The sequence below is a fragment of the Cyprinus carpio genome, chromosome A19 (assembly GCF_018340385.1).
Source record: "Cyprinus carpio isolate SPL01 chromosome A19, ASM1834038v1, whole genome shotgun sequence".
Taxonomy (NCBI): Eukaryota; Metazoa; Chordata; class Actinopteri; order Cypriniformes; family Cyprinidae; genus Cyprinus; species Cyprinus carpio.
In genome coordinates this window covers 6,667,343-6,682,859 of record NC_056590.1, presented here as the reverse complement: position 1 = coordinate 6,682,859, position 15,517 = coordinate 6,667,343, and the positions used below count along the sequence as shown (strand labels likewise).

General features: G+C 37.8%; 1 pseudogene; it reads right to left on the bottom strand.

The window, feature by feature from the left end:
* Window positions 1-8,970: 8,970 nt before the first annotated feature.
* LOC122148719 overlaps window positions 8,971-15,517 on the bottom strand; it is a 7,491-nt pseudogene continuing 944 nt past the window's right edge.

Here is a 15,517-nt window from a genome sequence, read left to right as displayed (position 1 = left end):
TAGGGTTAGGTTAAGGGTTAAAAAAAAAAAATACAGTTTGTACTGTATAAATATGATTATGCCTATGGAGAGTCCCCCATAAACCACCTATGCATAAGTGTGTATGTTTATCATTTGAAAATCACAGTAACATGCAGATATACAGCATCAGGATTGTAGAAGGTTAAGTCAGTTTGTTAACTGCCATTTTTCTAATAAGTTTGTTATAAAAATATGCCAAGTGTGCCAATGTAATATCCTGACAGTCAATCGACCAATAAAACTTTTGCTTTAGTTTTGCATTGTTCCTGTAGCTAATTTTACATAATGATTACAAAACTTGTCTAATTTTTAAAAAGGTTTTTATTTAATGAAAAGAAAAAAAGCCTTATTAAACAAACTATTATTTATAAGCTTTTTTCCCTTCTGGGGCCTGAAATTGAGGAATTTTGGTCAATATTGATGGTTAAGCAATATTTTGTTTTTGTGATGAAACCTTGGCTGGTTTAGGGCCTGTCACTGATAAATAATGATGACAATAAAACCACCAGTAGGTGGCAGCAAGCCCGTGTTTGATAAAAGATTTATTGAATCATTCAAATCAAACAATTCGTTCAAAACGACTGATTCAATTAGAAACTAAACAAGCCTGCGTCCCAATGTGCATAATATCCATCCTAAAATCTATATGATATTAGTAATTTTCAATACTATTTAGGGCAGACAGGCTGGATATTATGCACACTGAGACACAAGGAAAGTGTCCAACTGAAGAAGAAGAAATTAAAAAGTTGCATTTGAACCATTTTGCACGAAAAAAAACTTGCTTGTTGCTTCCGCTTGTGCGCATATTGTTACAGAACCGAGTTCTGATTGGCCAATCGCCGTTATTTGCGAATTATCTTTTGTGTGCAGCTTGTTACAGAACTGTTACAATAAATAAAGTATATAATTTTAACATTTTATTTGCATGAGTTTTACATAATACACATTATTTGTGTGCAGCTTGTTACAGAACTGTTACAATAAATAAAGTCCCCCCGCATTCCCCCCTCAATTCGAGCCCTGAGTATGTTACAATATTAACTACTGTCATAGGTATACAGTAGGTCTCTATATACAATACTATACCCTGTTGTCTGATTGTATCCAGTACCCCTGAGAAATAGTTTGAAATTTGATAAAAAAAAGGGATTTTTAAAAATTTTGTATGTTTTCATTAAGATTTTTTTTTTTTTTTTTTTTTTTTTTGATGTGACTCTTGAAATTAAGAGACAGTTGAAAAAGATGATTAAAAAAAGCAGAGAAGATTACTCGTATACTATTGTGGTTAGAATTTACATTAATTGTTTGTTTTCTAATTTCTGGCAATACTGTCAACTCGATTGCACAGACTCTATTTGAACTGAACTTGACAATGACAAATTTTATAGTTTACTATTGTCCTCTTGCATTATCGACACACTACTTTCCTGTTTAACACTGTAAAGCTGGTTTGACTCAATCTGTATTGTATAAAGCACTACATACTGTAAATAAAGGTGACTAGACTTTACTTGACTTGTTTCATGTGGTTCATAATATCTAGATAAGGCCAGATGGCCTTTGGATGGCTGCCTTGACATACAGGAGAGTCACTAGACTGCAAAAAACATGGCTGCCAAAAAGAATAAAGTCCAAAAAAAAAGTCCAAAATCACAGGATGAGGAAAGAGACACTACACAACAGCCAAACATGATCAACTGACTGATAATATAAGCAAGAAAGCCTCCAACTCTTCCACTGTGTGCAGGTACTGCATATACAATAATCACTACAGAGACTGCCTCAAATTTTAATTAATATATCATATATATCAGCTTGGTTATTTACTGGTCTAACAGCAGTTCTTTGTATTTGTTCAACACTAACAATGCTCTGCTTTCTTTTTATGCAAGCAACCCTATATAAACAAAAAAAGAAGTGAAGTGTTTGCTGACTCAACAATCAGCTAAAAACTGAGGCCGGACTTTGTGTAGTGAGGGGATACTGAATTGACCAACTAGAAGTAAAACATATGTCGTTCATGCAAAAGTTAGATTTTTTCTGTTACACATCAAAACCATGGTTATTGTTTGTATTTTTGTGATAAAGTTATATAATTTGAAAGATAAGACATTGTTTCATATTATAACACAATAAAATCCCCAATGTTACAGCTACAACTGACTTCCAGCCACAAATAAAATGAATATAATAAGGCATTAATACCAGCACACACTACATGATTGCCAAAGTCATCAGAGTGCTGTTTTCTCACACTACATGACTACATGTCTGCATTACACAAGTGTTGTTGTGAACACATTACACAATGGATTGGTGCAAGGAGGTTGCAAATTATGCAACATTTCAATAGAAAGAATCGAGAGACATAAGAGATGCTAGCAGAATATTACCCAATCTCAGAAGCATACAGACCTGTTTAAAGATGCTTTTCTTTACTTCTTCATGTACTTTACTTTTTCTTCCTTATGAAGCAACATGGGTGGTTAAACCCAACCAGCATGAGAAAGGCAAATGTTCTCACGCATGTTTATAAAAAAAAAGGAAGCATAACATTAAACAATTCTTTATTATATCAACAAACCTATTTACATCTTCAGTCTGATAAAAAAGTTAGGACACCCTATTGAGTTCCATGTTTTTTTTGTATCAGGACATAATCAATTATTTATACTGAATTATCTGGTCCTTGGTAGGTCCTTTAAATTTGGAAAATAGAACCTCAGAATGAACAACAACAGATTAAATATTACACTGTCGTTATTGATTTACCAAAAATAAAGCCAAAATGGAAAAGGCATGTGTGACAAAGATAGGACATCCAATGATTTAATTGCCTGTAGATACATTTTTAGCAGATAAAACTTGAAGTAATAATTTTTCTATATGACTATATCAGTCATTCACATCGTTTTGGAGGAGTTTTGGTCCACTCTTCTTAACAATGTCACTAGGTTATTGAGGTTTGTGAGCATTTGTTTATGCTTAGCTCTCCCCACAGCATTTCAGTCAGGATGAGCTCTGGACTTTTGACTGGGCTACTGCAACACACCTTGATTCTTTTTCTTTTTCAGCCGTTCTGTTACAGATTTGCTGGTGCGCTTGGGATCACTGGCCTGTTGCATGATCCAATACTGGCCCAACTTTAGTTGTCAGGCAGATGTCCTCACATTTGACTCTAGAATACTTTTGTATACAGAGGAGTTCATGGTCTACTCAAATCCCTGTGAGGTGCCCCAGGTCCTTGTGGTTACAAACCAACCCCAAAATCATCAGCCCTCCACCAGCATGTGTGCGTTTTTGGTATGAGGTGTTTGTGTTGATATGCTCTTTAGGTTTTCACCAAACGTGGCACAGTCATGTTATGGACCAAAAACTTCTCCACTTTGGTCTAGCGTCTCTTCAAGAAACAATGTTCTAGAAGTCTTAAGGTTTGTTCATTTTTGCAGACCTAAAACTATTCTACCATGCTTTTTTTTTTTTTTTTTTTTTTTTTTTTTTTTTTTTAGATAGAACAGACTTTCTTCTGGCAACCCTTCCAAACATTTGCCCCATATTTTTTTTTAAATGTACTGTGTCATGAACTTTATAATTTAACATGTTAACTGAGGCCTAGCTGCAGTTCTTGGGTTGTCTCCCATTTCTCTGAACATTACACAGTCTGGAGTGAATTTCCTGGGACGTCCACTCCTGGGAGGATTGGTGTTTGTTTTGAATGTCTTCCACTTGTGAATAAACTTCCTCACTGTGGAATGATTGACTTAATTTTTTTTTTTTAGGAATGGCCGTGTTACTCTTCCCAGATTGATGGCAGCAACAATTGCTTCTCTAAGATCATTACTGATGTCTTACCTCCTTGGCATTGAAGGCTTCAGACCAGCAAACTGCCCAAAAGTGTCTGTGCAAAAGTTGTAGCAGTGCCTGAGACCATTAGTTACCCTATTAATCTTATGTTAACAATAAAGGTGTCCTAAGTTCACCACACATGGGCTTATCCACTTTGGGCTTTTATGTTTTAAAAATAAATAATGACATGGAGTGATATGTCATGTGGTGTTGTTTATCTAAGATTTTTTATTAAGACCTGACAAGGACTGGATATTTTTTTATGTCCTAATATGTAAAACCACAAAATTTAATAGGGTGTCCTATCTTTTTTTCACATGATTATGTTGTCCAGCCATGACTTTCCTGTTAAACAGGACTGTAAATATATGAGGGACACACAAAGGCCAAATTTTGCTTGATCATCCATCATAATTAATAAAAAAACCAAAGAAATTCTAATCAAAAGGATCTTGCACTGAATTTATGATTTGTATGTATTTTATCAGATTAGACATTCTATACTAGTTGGAAACATTATGAATATAACTTATAATTTAGTATTATAAGTTAGTGTTTTAAAATTATGAAACTTAGTAGAAGGGAATTGTACTCAAAGATTTGATGTTTATTGTACTTAAAACAAAGTTACACCATATCTATCCATCTGATTTATTACCTTTGCAAACTTCCCTAGTGAAAAATAAATATTCTTAATGTGTATTTTAAAAATATATATATATTTTTTATGATAAGTATACTAAAATAGATTGCAATGTCTATAGACTCTATACTATAGTTGGATGCATTTTTATCCAAAGCGTCTATCTTACAGTCCATTCAGGCTATACATTTTTTTTTTTTTTTTTTTGGTTACAAGTATGTGTGATCTCTGGAAATTGAACCCACAACCTTTTGTGCTGCTCTGAAAAAAGCACTCTAGTTATTGTAGTCCTAAATGTAATCTTTCAGCACAAACTTAGTGCACTACAAATTAATTTGTAGAATACTATAGTTTTTACAAATGCATTTTGGGCAAGCATGAAATATGTATTGTATTTTTTATATATATATTCAGTTTTTTTAAAGTTTACTAAAAGTAAATGATAGTATTACCTCAATTTGTTATTAGTATAACATAAATGTAGTGTCAATATGCTTAAAGTGTTATTTAATTGTAATTGTTATGTCAACAAAATACATTTTATGCTGAGTGAATTTCTCCATTTTCAAAACTTAAATACAAGAAGGGATATTTAAAGTGTACTTCAGTATACTTAAAATACTGTAGTTTCCACTTTAGCACAAACAAGTATAGGCCTATTTTATTTCAACTTTAGTACTGAAAGGGATACAAGCCTCCTGGTTTTCATCCAAAATATCTTAAATTGTGTTCTGAAGACGAACGAAGCTTTTACGGCTTTTATTTTTCATTTTGGGGTTGAGTATTGCCCCATTAAGTATGGCCTAGTGGTTAGAGAGAGTTTGACTCCTAACCCTGTAAGGTTTTTGGGGTTTGAGTCTTGGGCTAGCAATACCACGACTGAGGTGCCCTTGAGCAAGGAACCGAACCCCCAACTGCTCCCCCGGGCGCCGCAGCATAAATTGGCTGCCCATTTGCCCTTATCTCTGAGATCCGGAAATGTGGCAAAAAAGAGCCAGAGTCCGAGTCCTGCTCCAGCTGAGTCTTCGGGCTTCTTGTTGCCTTTTCCTTTGAGATCCAGAAATGTGATAATATGTTTCCAGTATATAAGTTATTTTTAGGTTTTTGTTTTATTTGTTATACATAAATAAATTACTCAGAGACTTTTTTTTTTTTGCCTTTTCCTTTGAATAACTCATAAGTAATAAAAATATCTCTAAGTTTAGTTTTATATATATACATTATCTCAACCACAAAAGTCACACTTATATGCAGATATAGCAAAATTAATACGGCTAGATAGAGATTCCATCTCACAAGTTCTTTATCAGATGCAACCCCTTCCTTTCCACCGTCTAAATAAACAAGCATATAGCAACTTAAAGCCTCAAAACATTAACACTTACAGAAATAGGGAACAGAAGGTGTTATCAAAACATACATCTGAAACTAATATAACTTTAGAGTTGGAGCTTTAAGTTTCATGATTCTAAAGCCTCTGTTATACTTTCCCCGCGCGTCTGCTGCGTCCGCGAGTCCGCTAGAGTCGTCATCAGAGAGTGTTGGGGGTGGCGTAAAAATGGTGATCGGGGGGTGTGGGTTTGAGAGTCAGATAGAGTCCGCAATGGTGCGCGCCCATTGCTACTTGAACCTGTACAATCCGTCAATAAAAGAATATAAAGACAGCCAGGATGTGCAATAGTTCTGGGCAATTGTTTGTTCACATGTTTGTTTGCGGAGCGGGACCATCAGGTGTATGCTTTCGGAAGTATAAATGGAAGAAGTCCGCGTCTGGATTGCTCATTGCGGAAAGTATAGCACAGACTTAAGTCACTCGTTAATGCTTGCAGTTCAAGATTAATCATATTGTATTCAGCCATCTCTTTTATCAGTTCATTATTTTCCCATTCAAAGTCTCCTCCTGTTTTTCGCATCAACTTTATTATAGTTATATATATTCTGCTGGTATTCCAGGTTTCTCTTTCTTTTTCAAACGACACCTTTCCACTTTTTTTTTTCCTTTTTACTTTTTCGTCTTTCTCTGCCACTTGCAGTCCTTTAATGATGAGATCACCAAAATCAACATTTATTTTTAATTTGCTTCATGATCTCTATTTCCTAGAGAAATTGGTGCAGTAGGGAATTGATCATAAAACTGCATATCCATAGGTCTATCCCTGTTTACATTCCTATTTACAGTTGTCAAATACAGAAAAAGCCCAATGCTCCGTTTTCTACCTAATTACATGAAATACTGAAAAAGAAACTAACAAAAAAATTACCCAACCACAGAAGGATACAGATCTGTTTAAAGATAAAGTCTGTTCTTCACGTCATTAAATTGTTATCTGTCATGTATGAAACCACATTAGTAAAACCAGCGTGAGAATGGTCAATGTTCTCACGCTTGTTTTAAACTTTTTATTTTGTATTTTTTTATGGGAGACTAAGAAAAATAAAACATGAAAACATAAGAAAGCATAAGATCATAAAGAGAAATCAGAAAAAGTATTTTCCATCTTCTTAAGGCAGCAAATAATAAAATTTCCTTTTTTTTCCTTTTAACATTACTTTTATTTTTTATTTTAATGCTTCTATCCCCCAGGATACATCGCTCTTTTTAGGGTTAAGACATAACTCTGTAGTTACTAGTAACTAATGGAGGCCATTTGAGAAAAAGTGAAGTCATTGTCATGTTCAAGAAACCAGTCTGAGTTGTTTTGAGCTTTCTGACATCTATCTATCTATCTATCTATCTATCTATCTATCTATCTATCTATGTTTTGTATTTCATTCATGTCTGATATATGTTTTTTTGTAATTAATAAACCACAGTTTTCCACTATATTCAGTGTTAATTTATCTATACAGAAATGAAGAAAATAGAGCGTGGGTTGTTTTTGAATATAGCATACTGAAGTAACAGTAGTTTATGCCGTGCTTAGTCATTTCTGCTCGTAGTCTATTCTTTTCCTATTCTTCTTCTTCTCCTTCTTCTTCTTCAATTTATTTAATTCAACAGTAAACTAGATAATTTTGTCTCATGCCCATTAGTATATTTCACTTTTGTTTCCTTCACTACAGTCGTGAAGTCACCTTTATTTGCATAGTGCAGTGTTTTCTCAACCCTAGTCCTGGACACCCCCCCAACACTGCACATTTTGTATGTCTTCCTTATCGGATACACCTATTTCAGTTCTTGGAGTTTCTTGTAATGAGCTAATGAGTTGAATCAGGTGTGCTTGATCAGGGAGACACACAAAATGCGCAGTGCTGGGGGGCGCTCAGGACCAGGGTTGAGAAACACTGACAGTGATTTATACAATACTGATTGTCAAAGCAGCTTTACTGTGTCAAACAGGAAAACAGTTTGTCAATAATGCAAGAGGACAATAACAAAGAATCATTTTTCCAATTGAAGTCAGTTCATTGATAATTTAGTAAGGTGATCATCCAGTTCATTTCTCTTCTGATAGTGTTTGTGCAATCAGTCAAGTGTCCTCAATTAAGCAAACCAAAGTTGACAGTGTTAAGGAATTAAAACTCCATCGGTGACAGAAATGGAGAAAAACCTTGAGCCTCAGTCGAGGGCCAGTTCTCCGCTGGCCAGACTATATCACTTCAGATATCACAAATCTCCAGCATTTTTTAAAAATAGATTAAACATTTGAAATAGACTACTATTTTTAATGCATTTATTCACAAAATAGTTTCTTTTTTTTTATTAATTTGTTTATTTAAGCTTCATTTACATATGAATGCCCTGAGCTTAAGTGTGGCAAATGATTTTGTGAAATATGCTAAGTGTGTCATGGTTATTACATGACAATTAACAATACAAATTGAAACAAATACAGATGAAGTTCTAAACATAGGTTAAGGAGGAGCCTAATTATTCAGTCCTGTCAATCATTGCTACAGCGATATATAAGCAGCAGTCATTGTGCCATCCCAGTGACAAATCTTCCAGCATCCCTTCTCCTTCTTTATTTCTTTCATTTTTCCTTAACACTTATACAGTCATTATTTGGAGCTCGAGCCGAGCCTTGGGTTCAAGCCTCCTTCAAGCACAGCAAGTCAAGTTTACCATTATCAAGCCAGGACTGAATGGGCAGGCGAACTTGTGAAACAATAATTATTTCGAAAAAGTGTACTAGTTAGACATTAATCTGAAGAGGAATATTCTCATCTTCTGTGTAATAACATTCGTCTTGGAATAAGATCAGATTTGACTTACATTAAAACTTCTAAAATTCACTAAAATGAAAGCTTAACTAATAAACTAATCCAATCCTCTGTCTTATATATAGCAAAATATAGTAGCTCATAATATTGTAAAAATCCAGCCTCATACGTAGCACTTTACATTATATTATTTGGCTCAGTTCAAGATCTTAGAAATATTTTTTTTCTTTTTCTGCATCAAGTTTCACAGACAAATCTACAGGATTATGCCAACTGACTGATGGTTTATCTCTCTAACTCCTGCCTGATTTCCTTTTTAGTATCAACTCTCTTGTTTCTTTGATTGCCTTCAAGACATTGCAAAGTTCTGTATGCATTTCTCTCATTTCTATGATGGACTTGAGTACACTGGATTTGACCTTTTTTGGATCTTTTATTTTTCTCTGTCTCATCTGATGAATCTCTCTGGAATCTTTCATTATGAAGGCAATGTCAGCTGCAAGTAAAATTCCACTTAAGACTCCAGAAGCTGCCGCTGCTGCTCTTCCAAATTTAGCAGCCTGAGTACCAACCCTACCAATATTTGTCAGCAGATTCACAAGTTCTGCAGCACATGCTACTGTACTTCTTCCTACTCTCCATGATATTGTATATGATCAAATGTTGAATAATCGCTAAACCATGAAACTTTGTGATTTCTCTCAGAAAGCGCAGTGTTTTTTGTGATTTGAAAATCAGAGCATCTCCATCTTTGTATTTTTTCTTAAGATTTTCAAGGCTCTCATTCAGTGATTTTTGTTTGAATGTATCTGTAAGGTTTGAATGCACCACCTGTTACACCACCTGCAACACTGACTCCTATACCAACACCTGAAACAATCAGAGATGCTCCAAGAGTGAAAGGTGCCAGAATTGCACCAACCAATGCAGTGATTCCTCCAGCTGCTCCAATCACTGCACCTGACAAACTGCCTATAGTGCATTTACGATGTATCTCCTCTAGATTGCAGCTGCTAATTAGTTGTTCCTCCGACAAGAACTCCTCAGAATCTTTGTAGGCCTCCAAGTTTTCAATGGACTTCATGAATCTTTCCTCAAGTATATCTGGAACTCTCTTGTTTCTCTTTAGCCTGCATTATTCAGGAATGGTTTTTTTTTTGATAGAATGTCTTCAACTGAAGGTCTGACTTTAGAATCACTGCTGAGCATTTGTCTGATTATTTCCTTAGTTTCTCTGAGTATTTTCTGAGATGGGAGGTGGGTTTTCTTTCATTCCGACACCATGTGCACATTTGACATCTGACTGTGGAGAAAAATAAAAATAAAATAAATGTTACATCATGAAAATCTGACTTTTTCTGTTTAAGTGCTATAATCAGGTACCCAGTGCATTTACCAAACCAGAAATGTTGAAAAGGACAACCCAGTCACTTTTTAGTAAGCCTTTTCTGCAAACATGCAAAGGTTGCTAACTGTTCTGCCTTTGGCTGTACAGACTAGCACAGTAAACATCTCAGTTACTTATGTAACCATGGTTCCCTGAGTAAGGAATGAGACACTGCGACCTCTAGAGGTCGCTATGGGGAACGCCTCGTCGTGACCCGTGTCTGAAGAAAAAACACCAACAACATGTTGGCCGGCGACACCCCATGACGTCACTACCGTTTGCGACTATAGTATAAATAGGTGCCGGGAGAACGCATCATTCACTTCTTTGTCTGAAAGCTTACGTCCAAAGCATGGCAAGAAACCTAGAGGACGGAGTGTCTCGTTCCCTACTCAGTGAACCATGGTTACATAAGTAACCTGAGATGTTCCCCTTTCAAGGGAACTTCGAACTGCATCCTCTAGGGGTCCACTATGGGGAACAGTGTACCCACACCACCATGCTGAGGGCACAGGCGCGGGAAGTGGGGATGCTGAGGGTGCTGCAGCACCCCTGTTTCTTTCTGAGGGCAACTGTTTAACTGTTGGAATAAATAAAAAATAATAAAAATAATTACAAAAGGCTGTCATTATTTGTTCAGATTCCGTGGTGTAGATGATAAAGCGTGTGTAATGCTCCTTTTGACGTGATCGACCTGGGTTCAAATTTGCCTTATGGTGAACTTTTTTTCCTCCCTTTTCAAATTTCATATCACATCAGAAAAAGCATTTATTTTTAATAAAAATTAAGAAAATATAAAAAAGTTGAAAATAGTATCGGTAGCGTTAGGGTAGGTCTAGGCTTTTGTCCCAATAAGGTGCCATCCAGTTAAAGTTCTTATTGCATACTGTTTTATAATGTATTACAATGCTGAGGTGCAGATAATTGCCACTATTTGAAATAAGTAATTAGCAGACTACCCTGCTATTTTAACATAGTATAAACAGAATCTAGCTTTTTGCACTTAGTGTAAATAGGCTCTATTGCACGAACCCCCCTTCCCGCGTGTACAGCACCCCAACCTAAAACATCTTCCCGCGCCCCTGGCTGAGGGGAGTGCAGGCCAGAACCATTGCGAGCACTAAGTACCAACTCTACCATTTCCATGGGAGTTGCACTGGGACGTTAGACGGCTGTCTGTGACATTATTCCTTACGGCCAAAGGCCTAGGCTACATACCCAAACTTACCTGTTAGGGCCAGACTCCTGGGTCCGGGGTAGAGCTCAAGGCTTGGAATCAAGATAGATTCCTTTAAAGGGATATGACCAAGAGCCTAACAATATACTAAGTCTGGGCCTGTCACACAGGGGCTACCGCTTGCTCTTGCATAAGCTTGCTGAAGGAACTGTCTCAACAGATCCCTAGTAGCAACACGGTGTTCAAATAGGTATCCTGATGGATACATGGTGGAGTGGTGCCCAGGATGAACGGGGCTTACCAGCTCAGGAAAAAGGGCACGAAGCAACTGCGCGAAGCCCTCACCATATAGGATTTTAGAAAGAACGCAGAGAACTAGCGTGCAAACTTACCACAGTGTGGATTTTAGAAAGTGTGCAAAGATTTCACATACACACTTGCCATAACATGGATTTTAAGATACTGTTCTAAGAGGGTTCTCATGGCACTCCATTAGATGGAATGGGGCATCCCAAAACCAATATGTTTGAGAGTCATCAACTCGATCTATGGTAATAATGCTGGAGCGGCTAGCAGTAAATATCTAGCTGAGGGGAAGGGCAAACACACAACTCTCAAATGAGAGGGGAGCTCGACCTACCGCATGTCCCAAAGGTGGAACAGCTAGCAATAATTTACTTAACTGCGGGAGTACAACCCAACTCTCACGAGAGAGGGGGCTCAGCCTGCAGCATGTTCCAGTGCTGGAACGGCCAGCAGTAGCTACCTAGCTGAGGGAGCACAAACCTAACTCTCAAAGAGAGAGGTGGGGGGGGCGGGTTGGCGGGGGCTCGACCTACAGCCTGATCATGAGAATCAGAAGGGTAAGCATACTGCAAGCTAGCCAAAGCTCAGCGCATCAGAGAGGCAAAGGTAGGGCCTAATTCACCTGATGCTGCTGGTTGCCAGGTGCTCTGGGGAAAAACAAAGAGGAGAACTCCGAATTCAGGAAGAGAGTAGCGCGCTTATAGGCAACCCATTTTGGTAAAGGGGAGCGCTGCTAAACTACTATGAGAACAGCCCACGGAGCAAGGAATTCAACTCCTCAGAAGGGGAAGGAACTCGGGCTCTTAAGGGGAAGCGCCATGCTCACAACAGCCCTGCATGTTGAGGGAAGCGATGTTTGAAGTGTATTAATAAAAGACATACTGGCTGAGTGGAGCCCAAGGAACCAAGGTCTAACCAACTCAAGGAAAGGGAATGAAGCTGAGCGTGTACCCTTACCGTACAGGATTTCAGAAAGTGCGCAGTCTTGCGTGCACACTTACCACTTATGTGGATTTTAGAAAGTGTGCAAAGTGCTAGCGTGCACACTTACCACTTAGCGTGTGTACTTAAAGCTTCCTAAGCATCGCAGTAGGTGCCGAACTGAACGGGAGAGGCAAGCTCAAAATACAATCCTCTGAGGCAAGGGGAGCACTGCCTGAAACAGCATTATACAAGAAGATTCTTGCAAATGCCACCTATACTTCCCGCTCGATGCGTCAGCAAGAAGGGATATCCAGGTGACCAGGAAGCCCCTCAGGGCGACCCAGCCGGGCATCCTTAGTTTTACAATAATGAGGGGAGTGATGCTTGAAAGTGTGTTACTAGAGACACACTGGTTGAGTGGAGCCCAAGGTACCAGGGTCTAACCAACTCAGAGAAAGGGAACGAAGCTGAAGGTGTAACCCTTACCGTGCAGGATTTCAGAAAGTGCGCAGAGTCTTGTATAGGTATAGGTATAGTCCTGGTATAGAAACCGAATAATCAAATGTAAAATTGCATTGCATAGTTGTCACTGTTTAATTTAAATATAGATAAATTCTTGTTAAAGCTAAAAAGTAATTTAGTAAAGAGCAGTGACTGATTTTCTCCCATTAGGCTACGTCTACATTAATCCGGATGCATTTGAAAACAGCGCTCTCCGTCCACACTAGCGTTTTCAAGTGTTTTTGCAAACTTCGTCTCATCCACACTGAAACATCAGAAAACATTAAATTCTTTTCTGCGCATGCAAAAAACCTCAAAAAAGCTCACTGCAGATGATACACAAGGAACAGACATGATAGGTTTTTATGCATTCTTCTGACAGGATAATTTCATTTACGAAAAGAACCCACCATTCACTGACGCGTCCAGGTCGCACACACTCACGATTTCCCTAATTCCCTGATAGGATTTCATGCACTTCTTCTGGCAGGATCATTTTATTTAGTAAAAATCTCCCCATTCACTGACGTGTCTAGGTTGCGCTCATTCACCATTATACTCCCTAAGTAGTGTGATGTTGCGTTCACACCAAACGCGAATAGAGCGTCAAATTCGCGTCTAGTTTGCCGCTTGAACATTTTGAATGCATTCGTGCATCTAGAGCAAAATAGACACGCGTAAAAAGCAAGCATTTGAAGGGAAATTGACGCGCGTCCGAGGCGAAATCCGCGTCTTGTGGGAGGGCCAAGTGCTAGGCGGTTGTCTGTTTGCAAGATGGCTGATGTTGATCGAGCATTCATCGAGAGAGTTACCGCTTTGTATTTGCTCTGGAGAGCAGAACAGCGGCGTAGGGGTCAGCGTCGCCGTACTTGGGTCCACCAGATGCTAGGTAGGCGTTCCCAGTTTGGCGAGTTTTATCATTTGCTCCAGGAACTGCGCCTGGATGACGGCCGCTTTCAAGCGGTACTTACGCCTGTCTCGCGCCCAATTTGATGACTTGTTGTGTCCCGCGTCGGAGCGAGGATCACCCTCCAGGACACCAAATACAGTTATCAGTCGTTCCTCCATGTTGAATGAGTGACTTCGTGCGGGCCTGCCGCCACAGCAGCAAGCAGGCCTCCTGATTGGTTAACACGGCACGAATTGATGCCAAAGTTAAAAATTTTCAACTCAGCAGTCAGAAGCGAATTTGCATCAGTTGAGTTTTTGAACTAGGGTGTCATTTAGTTTTTAAAGTTGAATTCGCGGATGCGTAAATGCACAAAAAGCACCATTCGCGCCGAAAACGCCTCATTCGCGCCACGAGACCTCCAGACACGCGTAAACCGCGTCTTTACATTGACTTAACATTGAAATCATTCGTGCCAGACGCTCTATTCATGTTTGGTGTGAATGCAGCATGAAAGTACATAGCACATAACATGCACAATACCAGCATAAACAAGGATATCTATTGGTATAATATGCTTCAAATGACTAAAATTTTGTCATTGTTTTCAAAAGCCTCCATTTTTTTCACAGTCCACACTACAACGCGGGGGGGGGAAAACAGCGTTTTCAAATTTAGCCACGTTGGAGAGTGTTTTTCAAAAAGCACTGTTATCCTTGAATAAAAAAAACACTGTCTCAGTGTGGACGGAAGGCCAAGACAGAGAGAAAAATATGCATTTTCATTGTTATTAGTATTAGTGTGGACAAGGCCTTAATTTCTTGGATTAACATTAAGCACACTGATGGCAGCTAGTAAATAGGTGCTGCCACTTTAAGAGACAATGCATCCAATATAATTACAAAATCCACACAAAAAGCAAAAAACAAAACAATAAAACACAAAAACAACTCAGTTCTTGAAATTTGTTTGCTGCGTATCCAAATAAAAGGGTTACATGTCATATTTCAAGGGCTCAAAGGAGGAATTACAATTTTTTCATGAGTATATGAATGGCTTTTTTGATTTCAATTAAATTTAATATGGAATTTAAAAAGAAAGAGCTTTAAACCATTAAAACAAGGGTTTACCCTATAGTATTTGTTCTAATAGAACAGACTTTGAGATGGAGTCGAGAGAACTGTATATAAAAGACAATGGCTGGGTTTGGCCCTAGGTAAAAGTAAATAACTTGGATGACCTTTCTATTAAGAATTCTGGAAAAAAGAAAAAAGTCTGTTGTATGTTGTACTACGTACACACCAATTAGTAAAGGATCTCAAAGACATTATTAAAAATATTGGCATATTGCAAGCACAGATGAAAAAATGTAAAATAAATAAATAAAAAACCCTGTTTAATAATGGACCTCTGTTTGTGTATTCTAAGGAAACAAAATTTATGAGATCATTAGGTGCATGCCGATACAGCTACATCTGAAATGCTTTCAAAAACCAATCAAATGGCTAATGGGATTTTTTCTACCCCTTAATATAATATAATTACTTTCCTGTCCCTGTGGTCTTCAATATGTGGGGAAAAGACCAATCGATCCAAGTAAGATTTTAGTATTAATGAACACAGAAGTCCCATAAATAGAGCTGAATAATCACTGTT